Source organism: Topomyia yanbarensis, unplaced genomic scaffold, assembly GCF_030247195.1.
Source record: "Topomyia yanbarensis strain Yona2022 unplaced genomic scaffold, ASM3024719v1 HiC_scaffold_386, whole genome shotgun sequence".
NCBI classification, from domain to species: domain Eukaryota; kingdom Metazoa; phylum Arthropoda; class Insecta; order Diptera; family Culicidae; genus Topomyia; species Topomyia yanbarensis.
Window position 1 is genome coordinate 1 of NW_026683587.1, and position 19,780 is coordinate 19,780.

At 19.0% G+C, this 19,780-nt stretch overlaps 5 pseudogenes; 4 read left to right on the forward strand and 1 right to left on the reverse strand.

Moving 5' to 3' along the window:
• Positions 1–3,741: 3,741 nt before the first annotated feature.
• Positions 3,742–5,222, reverse strand: LOC131695356 (NADH-ubiquinone oxidoreductase chain 5-like; annotated as a pseudogene).
• A 1,211-nt stretch (positions 5,223–6,433) lies between these two features.
• LOC131695349 (NADH-ubiquinone oxidoreductase chain 6-like) lies at positions 6,434–8,967 on the forward strand (annotated as a pseudogene).
• An 875-nt stretch (positions 8,968–9,842) lies between these two features.
• LOC131695353 (NADH-ubiquinone oxidoreductase chain 2-like) lies at positions 9,843–16,156 on the forward strand (annotated as a pseudogene).
• On the forward strand, positions 15,945–18,250 carry LOC131695351 (cytochrome c oxidase subunit 1-like; annotated as a pseudogene).
• LOC131695352 (cytochrome c oxidase subunit 2-like) lies at positions 17,551–18,250 on the forward strand (annotated as a pseudogene).
• Positions 18,251–19,780: the final 1,530 nt, after the last annotated feature.

Sequence of the window (19,780 nt, forward strand, 5' to 3'; positions counted from 1 at the left end):
TTCTATTCTATTCTATTCTATTCTATTCTATTCTATTCTATTCTATTCTATTCTATTCTATTCTATTCTATTCTATTCTATTCTATTCTATTCTATTCTATTCTATTCTATTCTATTCTATTCTATTCTATTCTATTCTATTCTATTCTATTCTATTCTATTCTATTCTATTCTATTCTATTCTATTCTATTCTATTCTATTCTATTCTATTCTATTCTATTCTATTCTATTCTATTCTATTCTATTCTATTCTATTCTATTCTATTCTATTCTATTCTATTCTATTCTATTCTATTCTATTCTATTCTATTCTATTCTATTCTATTCTATTCTATTCTATTCTATTCTATTCTATTCTATTCTATTCTATTCTATTCTATTCTATTCTATTCTATTCTATTCTATTCTATTCTATTCTATTCTATTCTATTCTATTCTATTCTATTCTATTCTATTCTATTCTATTCTATTCTATTCTATTCTATTCTATTCTATTCTATTCTATTCTATTCTATTCTATTCTATTCTATTCTATTCTATTCTATTCTATTCTATTCTATTCTATTCTATTCTATTCTATTCTATTCTATTCTATTCTATTCTATTCTATTCTATTCTATTCTATTCTATTCTATTCTATTCTATTCTATTCTATTCTATTCTATTCTATTCTATTCTATTCTATTCTATTCTATTCTATTCTATTCTATTCTATTCTATTCTATTCTATTCTATTCTATTCTATTCTATTCTATTCTATTCTATTCTATTCTATTCTATTCTATTCTATTCTATTCTATTCTATTCTATTCTATTCTATTCTATTCTATTCTATTCTATTCTATTCTATTCTATTCTATTCTATTCTATTCTATTCTATTCTATTCTATTCTATTCTATTCTATTCTATTCTATTCTATTCTATTCTATTCTATTCTATTCTATTCTATTCTATTCTATTCTATTCTATTCTATTCTATTCTATTCTATTCTATTCTATTCTATTCTATTCTATTCTATTCTATTCTATTCTATTCTATTCTATTCTATTCTATTCTATTCTATTCTATTCTATTCTATTCTATTCTATTCTATTCTATTCTATTCTATTCTATTCTATTCTATTCTATTCTATTCTATTCTATTCTATTCTATTCTATTCTATTCTATTCTATTCTATTCTATTCTATTCTATTCTATTCTATTCTATTCTATTCTATTCTATTCTATTCTATTCTATTCTATTCTATTCTATTCTATTCTATTCTATTCTATTCTATTCTATTCTATTCTATTCTATTCTATTCTATTCTATTCTATTCTATTCTATTCTATTCTATTCTATTCTATTCTATTCTATTCTATTCTATTCTATTCTATTCTATTCTATTCTATTCTATTCTATTCTATTCTATTCTATTCTATTCTATTCTATTCTATTCTATTCTATTCTATTCTATTCTATTCTATTCTATTCTATTCTATTCTATTCTATTCTATTCTATTCTATTCTATTCTATTCTATTCTATTCTATTCTATTCTATTCTATTCTATTCTATTCTATTCTATTCTATTCTATTCTATTCTATTCTATTCTATTCTATTCTATTCTATTCTATTCTATTCTATTCTATTCTATTCTATTCTATTCTATTCTATTCTATTCTATTCTATTCTATTCTATTCTATTCTATTCTATTCTACTCTATTCTACTCTATTCTACTCTATTCTACTCTATTCTACTCTATTCTACTCTATTCTACTCTATTCTACTCTATTCTACTCTATTCTATTCTATTCTATTCTACTCTATTCTACTCTATTCTACTCTATTCTACTCTATTCTACTCTATTCTACTCTATTCTACTCTATTCTACTCTATTCTACTCTATTCTACTCTATTCTACTCTATTCTACTCTATTCTACTCTATTCTACTCTATTCTACTCTATTCTACTCTATTCTACTCTATTCTACTCTATTCTACTCTATTCTACTCTATTCTACTCTATTCTACTCTATTCTACTCTATTCTACTCTATTCTACTATGAATTCTAGAATTATGTATTTTCTGTATTAAGAACACTTTATTCAAGTGAAACTAATTAATGACAACTCATTCAAATCATCCTTTTCATTTAGTTGATTATAGACCATGACCCTTAACTGGTGCTATTGGAACAATAACAACCGTTACAGGATTTACTCAATGATTTCACCAATATAATATATCACTATTTATTTTAGGAAATATTATTATTCTAATAACTATATATCAATGATGACGAGATATTTCACGAGAAGGTACTTTTCAAGGACTTCACTCATTTTCAGTTACATTAGGATTACGATGAGGTATAATTTTATTTATTATTTCTGAAATTTTTTTTTTTATTTCATTTTTTTGATCTTTTTTTCATAGAAGTTTATCACCAACTATTGAATTAGGTATAAACTGACCACCTATAGGAATTATTCCATTTAATCCTTTTCAAATTCCTTTATTAAATACAGCAATTTTACTTGCTTCTGGAGTTACTGTTACATGAGCACATCATAGCTTAATAGAAAATAATCATACTCAAACTACACAAAGTTTATTTTTTACAATTTTATTAGGAATTTATTTCTCAATTTTACAAGCTTATGAATATATTGAATCACCATTTACTATTGCAGACAGAACTTATGGATCAACCTTTTTTATAGCAACTGGATTTCATGGTCTTCATGTATTAATTGGAACTACATTTTTAACAGTATGTTTTTTTCGTCATATTAATAATCATTTTTCAAAAAGACATCATTTTGGATTTGAAGCTGCAGCTTGATATTGACATTTTGTTGATGTAGTTTGATTATTTTTATATATTTCTATTTATTGATGAGGTAGTTAATTTATAAAGTATATATTTGTATATTTGACTTCCAATCATAAGGACTAATTTATTTTAGTATAAATAATTATATTAATTTTTATTATAAGTATCATTATTTTAATTATTACCATTATCATAATAATAATTGCAACTTTCTTATCAAAAAAAACTATTATAGATCGAGAAAAATGCTCACCATTTGAATGTGGATTTGATCCAATAAATTATTCACGATTACCTTTTTCCCTACGATTTTTTTTAATTGCAATTATTTTCTTAATTTTTGATGTTGAAATTGCTTTAATTTTACCAATAATTTTAATTATTAAATCATCAAATTTAATTAACTGAATTATTACAAGATTATTTTTCATTTTAATTTTATTAATTGGACTTTATCATGAATGAAATCAAGGAATATTAGAATGAAATAATTAATTATTAAATATGAAGCAATAAAGTGCAATTAGTTTCGACCTAATCATAGATGTTCAATCATCCTTATTTTAGGATAATAGTTAATTATAACATTTAATTTGCATTTAAAAAATATTGATATTTTCAATTTATCTTACTTTAATTGAAACCAAAAAAGAGGTATATCACTGTTAATGATTTCAATGAATATTTATATTCCAATTAAATTAATTTTTAAAAATATAAATGGAATTAAACCATTAAAGAAAAAAGTTAGCAGCTTTTTCTTGATCATCATATTTTATTTATATAGTTTAATTAAAACATTATATTTTCAATATAAAAATAAAAATATTTTTTTTATAAATACTTTATTTAAAAATTAAAATAATTTCCTTAATATCTTCAATATTATGCTCTATATATATAAGCTATTTAAATAATTTAAAAATAATAAAATAACTAAAATAAATACTCATATTATATATCTCAATAAATAAATTTTTAAATTATTATTCTGAAATTCTTGAATATATAAAGAATAATTTTTTAATTGAATATATAATAATTGTCCTCCAAAATATTCTCTTCATCCTTGATCAAAAATTTTTAATCTTATAAATCCAATTAATAAAAAATTTTTTACTAATCCAAAAGTAGAAATTATTGGTATAAATCATATTCTTCCAAAAAATCTTCTAAAATTATAAAAATAAATAGATTTATTTATAAAAAAAAAAGAAACATTATTAATTAAATAACCAAATAATCCACCTAAAACACAAACCAATAATGTTAAAATTTTTATTATAAAAGGTAAACAAACTATTACTGGATTAAAAAATATTAATCAATTTAATATTCTTCCTCCAATAACAGCCATAAATATTAATCAAAAAATACCAAAAATTATTGTTCATCTATTTTCTCTTAATTTATTTAAAGAAATTCCATTATATTCTCCTGTTATTAAATAATATACTAATCGAAAAGAATAACAAACAGTCAAACCTGTAGAAAAAAAAAAAAGAAAAAAAGAAAAACAATTTAAATACGACATTCTTACTATTTCTAGTATTAAATCTTTAGAATAAAACCCTGCTAAAAAAGGTATTCCACATAAAGCTAAATTAGCTACATTAAAACATCCACACACTATTGGTATTCTTATTCTTAAATTTCCTATAAATCGAATATCTTGAATATTTCTTATGCAATGAATTACAACACCCGCACATATAAATAATAATGCTTTAAATAAAGCATGAGTTAATAAATGAAAAAAAGCTAATTTTATATATCCCATTGACAAAATTCTTATTATTAAACCTAATTGTCTTAAAGTAGATAAAGCAATAATTTTTTTAAAATCAAATTCAAAATTAGCTCCTAATCCAGCCATAAATATTGTTAAACCAGAAATTAATAATAAAATTTGACTAATTTTTCTATCAATAATTAATAAATTAAAACGAATTAATAAATAAACTCCAGCTGTTACTAAAGTTGATGAATGAACTAATGCTGATACAGGAGTAGGAGCTGCTATAGCTGCAGGTAATCAAGAAGAAAAAGGAATTTGTGCTCTTTTTGTTATAGCAGCCAATATTACTAAATAACCAATAATTATTATACAAAAATCTTTTTTTATAATTTCTAAATAATAAATATAATTTCATCTACCATAATTTAATATTCAAGCAATAGCTAATAATAAGGCAACATCTCCAATACGATTAGATAATGCAGTTAATATTCCTGCATTATAAGATTTTACATTTTGAAAATAAATTACTAAACAATAAGAAACTAATCCTAAACCATCTCAACCTAATAAAATTCTAATTAAATTTGGTCTAATAATTAATATTATTATTGATAATACAAATATTAATACTAATAAAATAAATCGATTAATATTAAAATCTTCTTCTATATATTGTTTTCTATAAAAAATTACTAAACAAGAAATAAATAAAACAAATGATATAAATATTAAACTTATTCAATCAAATAAAAAAACTATAACAATTGATATAGAATGTAAAGAAATAATTTCTCATTCAATAAAATAAACTAAATTAATTAATAAAAATTTTAATCTAAATATAAATAATATAATACTAATAAATAATAAAATATAAAAACTATTTTTATAATAATTTAAATTTAACATGATCTAAAATGAAAATTCATATCTTTGACACCACAAATCAATATTTTAATTAAACTATTTAAATTAAAGTCATAATATAAAAAAATTTCTTTTTATAATTAATAAATTTAAAGGTAATCAATGTATTATTAATAATAAATATTCTCGAATTAATCCTGTTGAAAAAAATGAAACTCTAGAATAAAATTTTCCATGTTGTCTATAAGCAAATAAATATAATGTATAAGCTGCTCTAAAAAATGATAAAAATATTAAACCAATTATTGTTAATCAAGATCATCTAATAATTCTATTTATTAAAGAAATTTCACCTAATAAATTTAAAGTAGGAGGAGCTGCCATATTTCTTGAACATAATAAAAATCATCATAAAGATAATCTAGGTATAAAATTTATTATACCTTTATTAATTAATAATCTTCGTCTTCTTATTCGTTCATATCTAATATTAGCCAAACAAAAAAGTCCTGAAGAACATAAACCATGAGCAATTATTAATCTATATGCCCCATTCAATCCTCAATAACTTATTGTTAATAAACCACTTAAAACAATTCCTATATGAGCAACTGATGAATAAGCAATTAAAGCTTTTAAATCTATTTGTAATAAACAAATTAAACTTACTAAAACTCCTCCAATTAATCTAATTCTAATTCATACAAAATTAAATTTTATTCCTAAAATTTGTAATAAAGCAAATATTCGAAATAAACCATATCCCCCTAATTTTAATAATACTCCAGCTAAAATTATTGAACCAGAAATTGGAGCTTCTACATGAGCTTTTGGTAATCATAAATGAACTAAAAATATAGGTATCTTTACTAAAAAAGCAAAAACTATACATAGATATAAAAAATCAAAATTATATATTTTTATATAACTTAATATATATATATTTATAGTATTTAAATCTATATTAATATAAAAAATACCAATTAATAAAGGTAATGATGCTAATAAAGTATAAAATAATAAATAAATTCCTGCTTGTAAACGTTCTGGTTGATATCCTCACCCTAAAATTAAAAATAATGTAGGAATTAATCTACTTTCAAAAAATAAATAAAATATAAAAATTCTTATTGAACTAAAAGTTAATAATAATAATAATAATAATAAAATAATTATAAATAAAAAAAAATTAATATAATTATTTAATTGAATAACTTTTTCTCTAGCTATTAATATTAAACTACAAATTCAAATTCTTAATAAAATTAATCCATAAGAAACTATATCTATTCCAAAATAATAAGAAATTTTACAAAAATAATAATTAAATCTAATATTAATTATAAAAATAAAAGAAAATAAAAATAATAAATTTTGAATTATTCAATAAATATTTTTATTAATAAATAAAAATATTGTAAATATTAATATAAAAATAAATTTTAACATTGTAAAATTGAAAATCTCTGAAAATAATCATTTCCATGAGTTCGAATTATAGACACTAAAATTGATAAACCTAAAACCCCTTCACATACACAAAATCTTAAAAAAAATATTCTAAAATATCCTTCAAAATTTATAAAATTTAAATATAATAATAAAAATAAAAATAAAATTAAAACTATAAATTCTAATCTTAAAAGAGTACAAAGTAAATGTTTTCGTCTAGAAATAAAAGTAATACAACTAAATATAAATATTATAATAATAATAAAATTAATAAATAAATTCGTCATTAGTTTTAATAGTTTAAAAAAAACATTAGTCTTGTAAACTAAAAATAAAAATTTTTTTTTTAAAACTTCAAGAAAAAGAAATTTTTCCTATCATTAACTCCCAAAGCTAATATTTTAATTAAACTATTTCTTGATATTTTTATATTTTTAATAATCTTATGTTTTTTAATGTCTTTTATTTTTATACAAATAAAACATCCTTTAGCCATAGGCTTAATACTTTTAATTCAAACTACTTTAATTTCATTAAATATTGGAATATTAATAAAAACTTTCTGATTTTCTTATATTTTATTTCTTGTATTTATAGGAGGGATACTAGTTTTATTTATTTATGTAACTTCTCTTTCATCAAATGAAATATTTTCTATATCTTTTAAATTAATTTTCTTATTTTTAGTTTCTTTTATATTTATAATTATTTTAATATTTATATTTGACAATATAATAATAGAAAATTTTTTAATAAATAATGAAATAAATATTTTTACAAATTTTAATATATTTTTTTCCGAAGATATTTTATCTTTAAATAAAATATATAATTTTCCAACTAATATAATTACACTATTATTAATTAATTATCTTTTTTTAACTCTTCTTGTAACAGTAAAAATTACAAAAAAAAATTATGGTCCTTTACGACCAATAAATTAATGAATAAACCTTTACGAAAATCTCATCCCTTAATTAAAATTATAAATAATTCATTAATTGATTTACCTACACCAATTAATATTTCTGCATTATGAAATTTTGGATCTTTATTAGGATTATGTTTAATTATTCAAATCTTAACTGGTTTATTTTTAGCAATACATTATACTGCAGATATTGAAACAGCTTTTAATAGAGTTAATCATATTTATCGAGATGTTAATAATGGATGATTCTTACGAATTTGCCATGCTAATGGAGCATCCTTTTTTTTTGCTTGTTTATTTATTCATGTAGGACGAGGAATTTACTACAATTCATATATTTTTATTCCCACTTGAATAATTGGAGTAATTATTTTATTTATAGTAATAGCTACAGGATTTCTTGGATATGTTTTACCTTGAGGTCAAATATCTTTTTGAGGAGCTACAGTTATTACTAATTTATTATCTGCTATCCCCTATTTAGGAAATGATCTTGTTCAATGAATTTGAGGAGGATTTGCTGTTGATAATGCTACTTTAACACGATTTTTTACTTTTCATTTTATTTTACCCTTTATTATTTTAGCATTAACTATAATTCATTTATTATTTTTACATCAAACTGGATCTAATAACCCTTTAGGATTAAATAGTAATATTGATAAAATTCCTTTTCATCCATATTTTGTATACAAAGATTTAATTGGATTTATTATATTTATTTGAATTTTAATAACTTTTATTTGAAAATTTAATTATTTATTAATAGATCCTGAAAATTTTATTCCTGCAAATCCTTTAGTTACTCCTATTCACATTCAACCAGAATGATATTTTTTATTTGCATATGCTATTTTACGATCAATTCCTAATAAATTAGGAGGTGTAATTGGATTAGTAATTTCTATTGCTATTTTATTTATTCTCCCATTTATTCACTTAAATAAATTTCGAGGATTTCAATTTTATCCATTAAATCAAATTTTATTTTGAAATTTAGTTATTATTTTTTCTTTATTAACCTGAATTGGAGCTCGACCTGTAGAAACTCCATATGTACTTACAGGACAAATTTTAACTGTATTATATTTTTCTTATTTTATTCTTAATCCATTGTTATCAAAATATTGAGACAATAAATTAAACTAATTAATAAACTTTTATAGTATATGTCTTGAAAACATAAAAAAGAAGTAAAATCTTCTATTAATTTTTTTTTTTATTACTAAAAATCATTCATTATATTATAAAAAATATAATAAAAATTTTAATACCAATAAAAAAAAATAAATAATTTAAAGATATAGGTAAAAATCTTTTTCAAGCTAAATATATTAATTTATCATAACGAAATCGAGGTAATGTCCCTCGAACTCAAATAAATATAAAAGCAATAACTGTAAGTTTAAAAAAAAAAAAAAATCTATAAATATCACTTCCTAAAAAAATTACACAAAATAATATTCTCATAAATAAAATTCTTGAATATTCTGCTAAAAAAATTAATGCAAATCCTCCTCTTCTATATTCAACATTAAACCCTGAAACTAATTCAGATTCTCCCTCAGCAAAATCAAAAGGTGTTCGATTAGTTTCAGCTAAACATGATGCAAATCAAACTAATCTTAAAGGAAAACAAAATAAAATAAATCAACTATATTTTTGAAATTCAAAAAAAAATAAAAAATTATAATTTCCAATTAAAAAAATAAAATTCAATAAAATTAAAGCTAATCTTACTTCATAAGAAATCGTTTGAGCAACTCTTCGTAATCCTCCTAATAAAGAATAATTTGAATTAGATGATCAACCTGCAATTATTACTGTATAAACTCCTAAACTAGTAATACAAAAAAAAAATAATACTCCTAAATTAAATGAATATAATTTAATTAAATAAGGAATACATAATCAAATTAATAAAGATAAAAATAAAGAAAAAATAGGAGAAAAATAATAAAAAATATAATTAGATAATAATGGATAAGTTATTTCTTTAGTAAATAATTTTACAGCATCACTAAATGGCTGTAACAATCCAATAAATCCTACTTTATTAGGCCCTTTCCGAATTTGAATATATCCTAAAACTTTTTGTTCTAATAAAGTTAAAAAAGCTACTCCTACTAATACACAAATTACTAATAATAATCTTCCAACTAAACTTAAATAATAATCTATAAAAAACACTACTATTTATAATTATATTTTAATTATATTTATAAATTCTAAATTTATTGCATTAATCTGCCAAAATAGTTTAATAATTATATTAATTTTATTCATAATAATAAAATTTATATTTTTTATTTTAGGTCCTTTCGTACTATAAAATAAAATTTTATTAAGGATAGAAACCAACCTGGCTTACACCGGTTTGAACTCAAATCATGTAAGAATTTAAAGGTCGAACAGACCTAAACTTTAAACTTCTACACCTAAAAATAACTCTTAATTCAACATCGAGGTTGCAATCTTTTTTATCGATATGAACTCTAAAAAAAAATTACACTGTTATCCCTAAGGTAACTTAAATTTTTAATCAATATAATTGGATCAATTATTCATATATTAATGTAAATAAATTATAAAAGTTAATTAAATTTTAATACCACCCCAGTAAAATTTTTATATAAATTATAAATTTTATTATTCTTTTTAATTTATAAATAATAAAAATAAAGATCTATAGGGTCTTCTCGTCCTTTAATTTTATTTTAACTTTTTAATTAAAAAATAAAATTCTATAAAATTTTAAAAAAGACAGTATATATCTCATTCAACCATTCATACAAGCTTTCAATTAAAAAACTATTGATTATGCTACCTTCGCACAGTCAAAATACTGCGGCCCTTCAAAAAATTCAGTGGGCAGGTTAGACTTTAAATTAAATTCAAAAAGACATGTTTTTGATAAACAGGTGAATATATTTAATTTGCCGAATTCCTTATTTAAACCTTTCATTTATAATAATTCATATAATAATTTATATACTAATTTTATCATAATTAATAAATTTTTTAAATTAAAATTTATATTTTAATAAATAATTTAATTTTATAAATAAATAATAATTTAAATAAAATAAATTATAATAAATTTATTAATGATAGCTATTTTTAAACTTACACTTATTATTAATTTAAATAAAATATAAAAATTTATTTTAAAGCTAATCCCTTAAAATATTAATTTTATTAAAAAAATAATTTAATTTAATTAAAATATTTTTTAATAAATCTAAATTAAATTTATTTCTTAAAAAACTAGATATATTTTAAAACGATTAACATTTCATTTCTAATTATATATTAAAAATAATTATTCCACAGTAATTTTTATATATAATTAAATCTTTAAAATTCGAGAAAAATTTATATAATAATTAATTAATTAATAAACCCTGATACCCAAGGTACAATAAATTAAATCTTCTTTTAAAATAAAAATTTTTCAAATTATTTCAATTTTCTTTTACAATACAAATATACTATAATTAATAAATATTTTTTCTTTAAAAAATACTTAAACTTATATCAATAAAATTATTTTTATTAATAAATAAATAAAATAAAAAATTAATAAATAAAATTTATTCAATTTAAATTGAATTACACAAATTTCTTTTCAATGTAAATGAAATACTTTATTATTTAAGCTTTAAATTGTCATTCTAGATACACTTTCCAGTACATCTACTATGTTACAACTTATCTTATTTTAAAAATAAGAACGATGGGCGATATGTACATATTTTAGAGCTAAAATCATATAAATAATCTATTTTATATTACTATCAAATCCACTTTCAAATTTTTATTTCAAAAAATTATCCATTTTAAATAAATTTATTGTAATCCATTTCTACTTAAATATAAACTGCACCTTGATCTGACATTTTATTTTATTAAATATTTAGAAAATTATATCTTATAATATATTCTGATGACGACGATATACAAATTTTAAAAATTTAAGTAAGGTACATTGTGGATTATCAATTACAGAACAGATTCCTCTGAATAGACTAAAATACCGCCAAATTTTTTAAATTTCAAGAATATAACTAATACTACTTTAATAATTTATATATATATATATATTTATTTTTTATAATAGGGTATCTAATCCTAGTTTATTTATAAAAGTTTAAAGCTTCAATTATTTTTATATTAATATTTTATAAATTTAAAAATTTCACCTTATAAATTTATATTAAAATTATTTAACTACAATTTAACTATTAACAAAAATTTTTATTTGTATTATTTGTATAACCGCGGTAGCTGGCACAAATTTTACCAATACTTTATATTATTACTAAAACAAAATTTCCTTTTTATTTAATATTAATTACTGCGATTATATTAAAATAAAATAATTTATTAAAAATTAATTTTAATTCACAAAAAAATTTACATGTAAAATAAAATAAAAATAAAAAAATTAACTAAAATAAAATAATATACTATATATAACATATTAATTATAATTTATATATTATTAATTAAATAAATATCTTAAATAATTATATATATATATATTAATTTTAATTTAACAATAAAATAATTAATATTAAAAAATAATAGTGCATTCCTCCCTAAAATAGTATCTTACTATTTAACATAAATAATTAATCCCCTAAATTAATTTATTTATAACCAATAAATAACTTAACCCCCTAAATTAAATTTTTTTTTATTATATATAACATATTAATTATAATTTATATATTATTAATTAAATAAATATCTTAAATAATTATATATATATATATTAATTTTAATTTAACAATAAAATAATTAATATTAAAAAATAATAGTGCATTCCTCCCTAAAATAGTATCTTACTATTTAACATAAATAATTAATCCCCTAAATTAATTTATTTATAACCAATAAATAACTTAACCCCCTAAATTAAATTTTTTTTTATTATATATAACATATTAATTATAATTTATATATTATTAATTAAATAAATATCTTAAATAATTATATATATATATATTAATTTTAATTTAACAATAAAATAATTAATATTAAAAAATAATAGTGCATTCCTCCCTAAAATAGTATCTTACTATTTAACATAAATAATTAATCCCCTAAATTAATTTATTTATAACCAATAAATAACTTAACCCCCTAAATTAAATTTTTTTTATTATATATAACATATTAATTATAATTTATATATTATTAATTAAATAAATATCTTAAATAATTATATATATATATATTAATTTTAATTTAACAATAAAATAATTAATATTAAAAAATAATAGTGCATTCCTCCCTAAAATAGTATCTTACTATTTAACATAAATAATTAATCCCCTAAATTAATTTATTTATAACCAATAAATAACTTAACCCCCTAAATTAAATTTTTTATTATATATAACATATTAATTATAATTTATATATTATTAATTAAATAAATATCTTAAATAATTATATATATATATATATTAATTTTAATTTAACAATAAAATAATTAATATTAAAAAATAATAGTAATGCCCAACAAATATAATAATTTATTATAAATATTCTAGTTTTTAAATTAATTTATTTATAATCAATAATAACTAATCCCCTAAAATAAATTTTTATTATTATAATTATATTATATATATATATAAATAATTTATATATTATTATAATAATTTATATTAATATTATTGTTTTTTTTAATATTATTATTTATGTATATATATATATATATTTATTAATATATAAATATATATAATAATTAATTACTTGGTAATTAATTATAAATTTATATAATTAATCTATATTTATATAAATTATTTATATATTCAATTGCTTTTTATTTTTAATTATAGGACTAATAGGCATAAAAATAATTCATCCTTGATTATGTTATACCATGATTTATTATATAATTAATATATATTATTTATATATATATAAATTATTTATATAATAATTTAATATATATATATATATATATGATATATTTATATATAAATAATTTATATAATAATTATATCTATAATTATAAAATTATTTTAAACTTTAATAATTTTATAATTATTCCTTTAGAATTGCAGTCTAATATCATTTATGAATATAAAGTTTGATTAAAGAGAATATATCTCATAAATAAATTTTTATTATTATAATTATATTATATATATATATAAATAATTTATATATTATTATAATAATTTATATTAATATTATTGTTTTTTTTAATATTATTATTTATGTATATATATATATATATTTATTAATATATAAATATATATAATAATTAATTACTTGGTAATTAATTATAAATTTATATAATTAATCTATATTTATATAAATTATTTATATATTCAATTGCTTTTTATTTTTAATTATAGGACTAATAGGCATAAAAATAATTCATCCTTGATTATGTTATACCATGATTTATTATATAATTAATATATATTATTTATATATATATAAATTATTTATATAATAATTTAATATATATATATATATATATGATATATTTATATATAAATAATTTATATAATAATTATATCTATAATTATAAAATTATTTTAAACTTTAATAATTTTATAATTATTCCTTTAGAATTGCAGTCTAATATCATTTATGAATATAAAGTTTGATTAAAGAGAATATATCTCATAAATAAATTTACAATTTATTACTTATTATCAGCCATTTAATCCTATTAAACTTTATTTATACTATATAACTAATTTAATTCCGTTATTTTTTTTTTCACATATAAATAATAAATAAATTATTATCTAAAAATGAATTGCCTGATAAAAAGGGTTATCTTGATAGGATAAATTATAAAGTTTTACTTTATTCATTATATTTAATAGAATTAAACTATTTCTAAAAATTTCAAAAATTTTTGTGCTTCATACACTAAAATATATTTTTATTTAAATATATATATATATAAAAAAATAAGCTAATTAAGCTTTTAGGTTCATACCCTAATTATAAAGGTTATAATCCTTTTTTTTTTAATTATAAAAATTTCAAATAATCTTTTTTTTATTATATTAATTTGTGGTTCATTAATTACAATTTCATCAAATTCTTGATTTAGAGCTTGAATAGGTTTAGAAATTAATTTACTTTCATTTATTCCCCTAATAAATGAAGGTAAAAAAAATCTTCTTACCTCAGAAAGTAGATTAAAATATTTTCTTATTCAAGCTTTTGCTTCTTCTATTTTATTATTTTCTATTATTTTTAGAATATTAATTTTTAATATAAATTGAATAATAATTAATAATTTTAATGAATGATTAATTTTATCTACTCTATTACTAAAAAGTGGAGCTGCCCCTTTCCATTTTTGATTCCCTGGTGTAATAGAAGGATTAAATTGAATTAATGCTTTAATTTTAATAACTTGACAAAAAATAGCTCCTTTAATATTAATTTCATATAATTGAAATTATTATTTACTTATAATTTCTATTATTCTTTCAGCTATTATTGGAGCATTAGGAGGATTAAATCAAACCTCTTTACGAAAATTAATAGCTTTTTCTTCTATTAATCATTTAAGTTGAATATTAATAGCTATAATAAATAATGAATTATTATGATTAAGATATTTTTTTATTTATTCTTTTATATCAATATCAATTTTATTAATATTTAATAATTTTAAATTATTTCATTTTAACCAAATTTTTAATTTTAATATAATAAATCCATTAATTAATTTTTTTTTATTTATTAATTTATTATCTCTTGGTGGATTACCTCCATTTTTAGGATTTTTACCCAAATGATTAGTTATTCAAAACCTTATTAATATAAATCAATTTTTTATTTTATTTATTATAGTTTGTTTAACATTAATTACTCTTTTTTATTATTTACGATTATCTTATAGAATTTTTATATTAAATTATAATAAAAATTCATGAATATTATTAAATTTATATTCTAATAAAAATTTAACTTTAATTTTTTGTATAAATTTTTTTTCTATTATAGGTTTAATAATTATTTCTTTAATTTATATTCTATTTTAAGAATTTAAGTTAATTAAACTCTTAGTCTTCAAAACTAATTATATTTGTTATAATCTTTTAATTCTTATTTTAATAAATTATTTTTTTTTTAATTTATTAAAATTCATGCGACAATGGTTATTTTCAACAAATCATAAAGATATTGGAACATTATATTTTATTTTTGGAGCTTGATCAGGAATAGTAGGAACTTCTTTAAGAATTTTAATTCGAACAGAATTAAGTCATCCTGGTGCTTTTATTGGTAATGACCAAATTTATAATGTTATTGTTACAGCTCATGCATTTATTATAATTTTTTTTATAGTTATACCTATTATAATTGGAGGATTCGGAAATTGACTTGTTCCATTAATATTAGGAGCTCCTGATATAGCATTTCCTCGAATAAATAATATAAGTTTTTGATTATTACCACCTTCTTTAATATTACTTCTCTCAGGAAGTATAGTCGAAAATGGAGCTGGAACTGGTTGAACAGTTTATCCCCCTCTTTCTTCAGGAAATGCTCATGCTGGAGCTTCAGTTGATCTTTCTATTTTTTCTCTTCATCTAGCAGGTATCTCTTCTATTTTAGGAGCTGTAAATTTTATTACAACAGTAATTAATATACGCTCTTCTGGTATTACATTAGACCGAATACCTTTATTTGTATGATCAGTAGCAATTACTGCATTATTACTTTTATTATCTCTTCCTGTATTAGCAGGAGCTATTACAATATTATTAACAGATCGAAATTTTAATACTTCATTTTTTGATCCTATTGGTGGAGGAGATCCTATTTTATATCAACATTTATTTTGATTTTTTGGACATCCAGAAGTATATATTTTAATTCTTCCTGGATTTGGAATAATTTCTCATATTATTTCACAAGAAAGAGGAAAAAAAGAAACATTTGGAACTTTAGGAATAATTTATGCTATATTAGCAATTGGATTATTAGGATTTATTGTTTGAGCTCATCATATATTTACAGTAGGTATAGATGTTGATACTCGAGCTTATTTCACTTCTGCTACTATAATTATTGCTATTCCTACAGGAATTAAAATTTTCAGTTGATTAGCTACATTACATGGAACACAATTAAATTATAATCCTGCTTTATTATGAACTTTAGGATTTGTTTTTTTATTTACAGTAGGGGGATTAACAGGAGTAATTTTAGCAAATTCTTCAATTGATATTATTCTTCATGATACATATTATGTAGTAGCTCATTTCCACTATGTTCTTTCTATAGGAGCTGTATTTGCTATTATAGCTGGATTTATTCACTGATATCCTTTATTAACTGGATTAACTATAAATTCTTTATGATTAAAAATTCAATTTTTTATTATATTTATTGGAGTTAATTTTACTTTTTTTCCTCAACATTTTTTAGGATTAGCAGGTATACCTCGACGATATTCTGATTTTCCTGATAGATATTTAACATGAAATATTATTTCTTCATTAGGAAGATCAATTTCATTATTTGGAATTTTATTTTTTTTATTTATTATTTGAGAAAGAATAATTTCTCAACGAAATCCTTTATTCCCTATACAACTATCTTCTTCTATTGAATGATTCCACTCTATACCACCTATAGAACATACTTATCTAGAATTACCATTATTAACATCTTCTAATTTCTAATATGGCAGATTAGTGCAATGAATTTAAGCTTCATATATAAAAAAAAAATTTTTATTAGAAAATGGCAACATGATCAAATTTAGGTTTACAAAATAGTTTATCTCCATTAATAGAACAATTAAATTTTTTCCATGATTATACAATTTTAATTTTAATTATAATTACAATATTAATTTCCTATATAATAATTATATTATTTTTCAATAAATTTAATAATCGATTTTTACTACATGGACAAACTATTGAAATTATTTGAACAATTTTACCTGCTATTATTTTAATATTTATTGCATTTCCATCTCTTCATTTATTATATTTAATAGATGAAATTAATTCTCCATTAATTACTTTAAAAACAATTGGTCATCAATGATATTGAAGTTATGAATATTCAAATTTTAATAATTTAGAATTTGATTCTTATATAATTCCTACAAATGAATTAAATAATAATAATTTTCGCCTATTAGATGTAGATAATCGTATTATTTTACCTTTTAATAATCAAATTCGAATTTTAGTTACAGCTACAGATGTACTTCATTCTTGAACAATTCCAGCTCTAGGAATTAAAATTGATGCTACTCCTGGACGATTAAATCAATCAAATTTTTTAATAAATCAACCAGGATTATTTTTTGGACAATGTTCAGAAATTTGTGGAGCTAATCATAGTTTTATACCAATTGTTATTGAAAGAATTCCAATAAATTATTTCATTAAATGAATTACTTCTAAAATTAATTCATTAGATGACTGAAAGTAAGTAATGATCTCTTAAATCATATTATAGTAAATTAACAATTACTTCTAATGAAATAAAAAATTAGTTTAAAATAAAACCTTAGTTTGTCAAACTAAAAATATTAACAAATAATATTTTTTAATTCCTCAAATAGCTCCTATTAGATGATTAATTTTATTTTTTATTTTTAGATTTACTTTAATAATTTTTAATGTAAAAAATTATTATTGTTTTTTTTATTTACCTTTAAAATTTTCACAATCTTTAATATTTAAACAACCTTCTATATCTTGAAAATGATAACAAACTTATTTTCTGTATTTGATCCTTCTACTTCAATTATAAATTTTTCATTAAATTGATTAAGAACATTTTTAGGATTATTAATTATTCCTTTTTCTTTTTGATTAATACCAAATCGATTTCAAATTATTTGAAATAATTTATCTTTAACTCTTCATAAAGAATTTAAACTTCTATTAAATTCTAATATTCACAATGGAAGAACATTAATATTTATTTCACTTTTTTCTTTAATTATATTTAATAATTTTTTAGGATTATTCCCTTATATTTTTACTAGAACTAGTCATTTAACTTTAACTTTAACATTAGCTTTTCCTCTTTGATTAAGTTTTATATTATATGGATGAATTTGTCATACCCAACATATATTTACCCATTTAGTTCCTCAAGGTACTCCAGGTATTTTAATACCTTTCATAGTATGTATTGAAACTATTAGAAATGTAATTCGACCAGGAACTTTAGCTGTTCGATTAACTGCAAATATAATTGCAGGTCATCTTTTATTAACTTTATTAGGAAATACAGGCCCTATATCAACATCTTATATTATTTTATCATTAATTTTAATTACTCAAATTGCTCTATTAATTTTAGAATCAGCAGTTGCAATTATTCAATCTTATGTATTTTCTGTATTAAGAACACTTTATTCAAGTGAAACTAATTAATGACAACTCATTCAAATCATCCTTTTCATTTAGTTGATTATAGACCATGACCCTTAACTGGTGCTATTGGAACAATAACAACCGTTACAGGATTTACTCAATGATTTCACCAATATAATATATCACTATTTATTTTAGGAAATATTATTATTCTAATAACTATATATCAATGATGACGAGATATTTCACGAGAAGGTACTTTTCAAGGACTTCACTCATTTTCAGTTACATTAGGATTACGATGAGGTATAATTTTATTTATTATTTCTGAAATTTTTTTTTTTATTTCATTTTTTTGATCTTTTTTTCATAGAAGTTTATCACCAACTATTGAATTAGGTATAAACTGACCACCTATAGGAATTATTCCATTTAATCCTTTTCAAATTCCTTTATTAAATACAGCAATTTTACTTGCTTCTGGAGTTACTGTTACATGAGCACATCATAGCTTAATAGAAAATAATCATACTCAAACTACACAAAGTTTATTTTTTACAATTTTATTAGGAATTTATTTCTCAATTTTACAAGCTTATGAATATATTGAATCA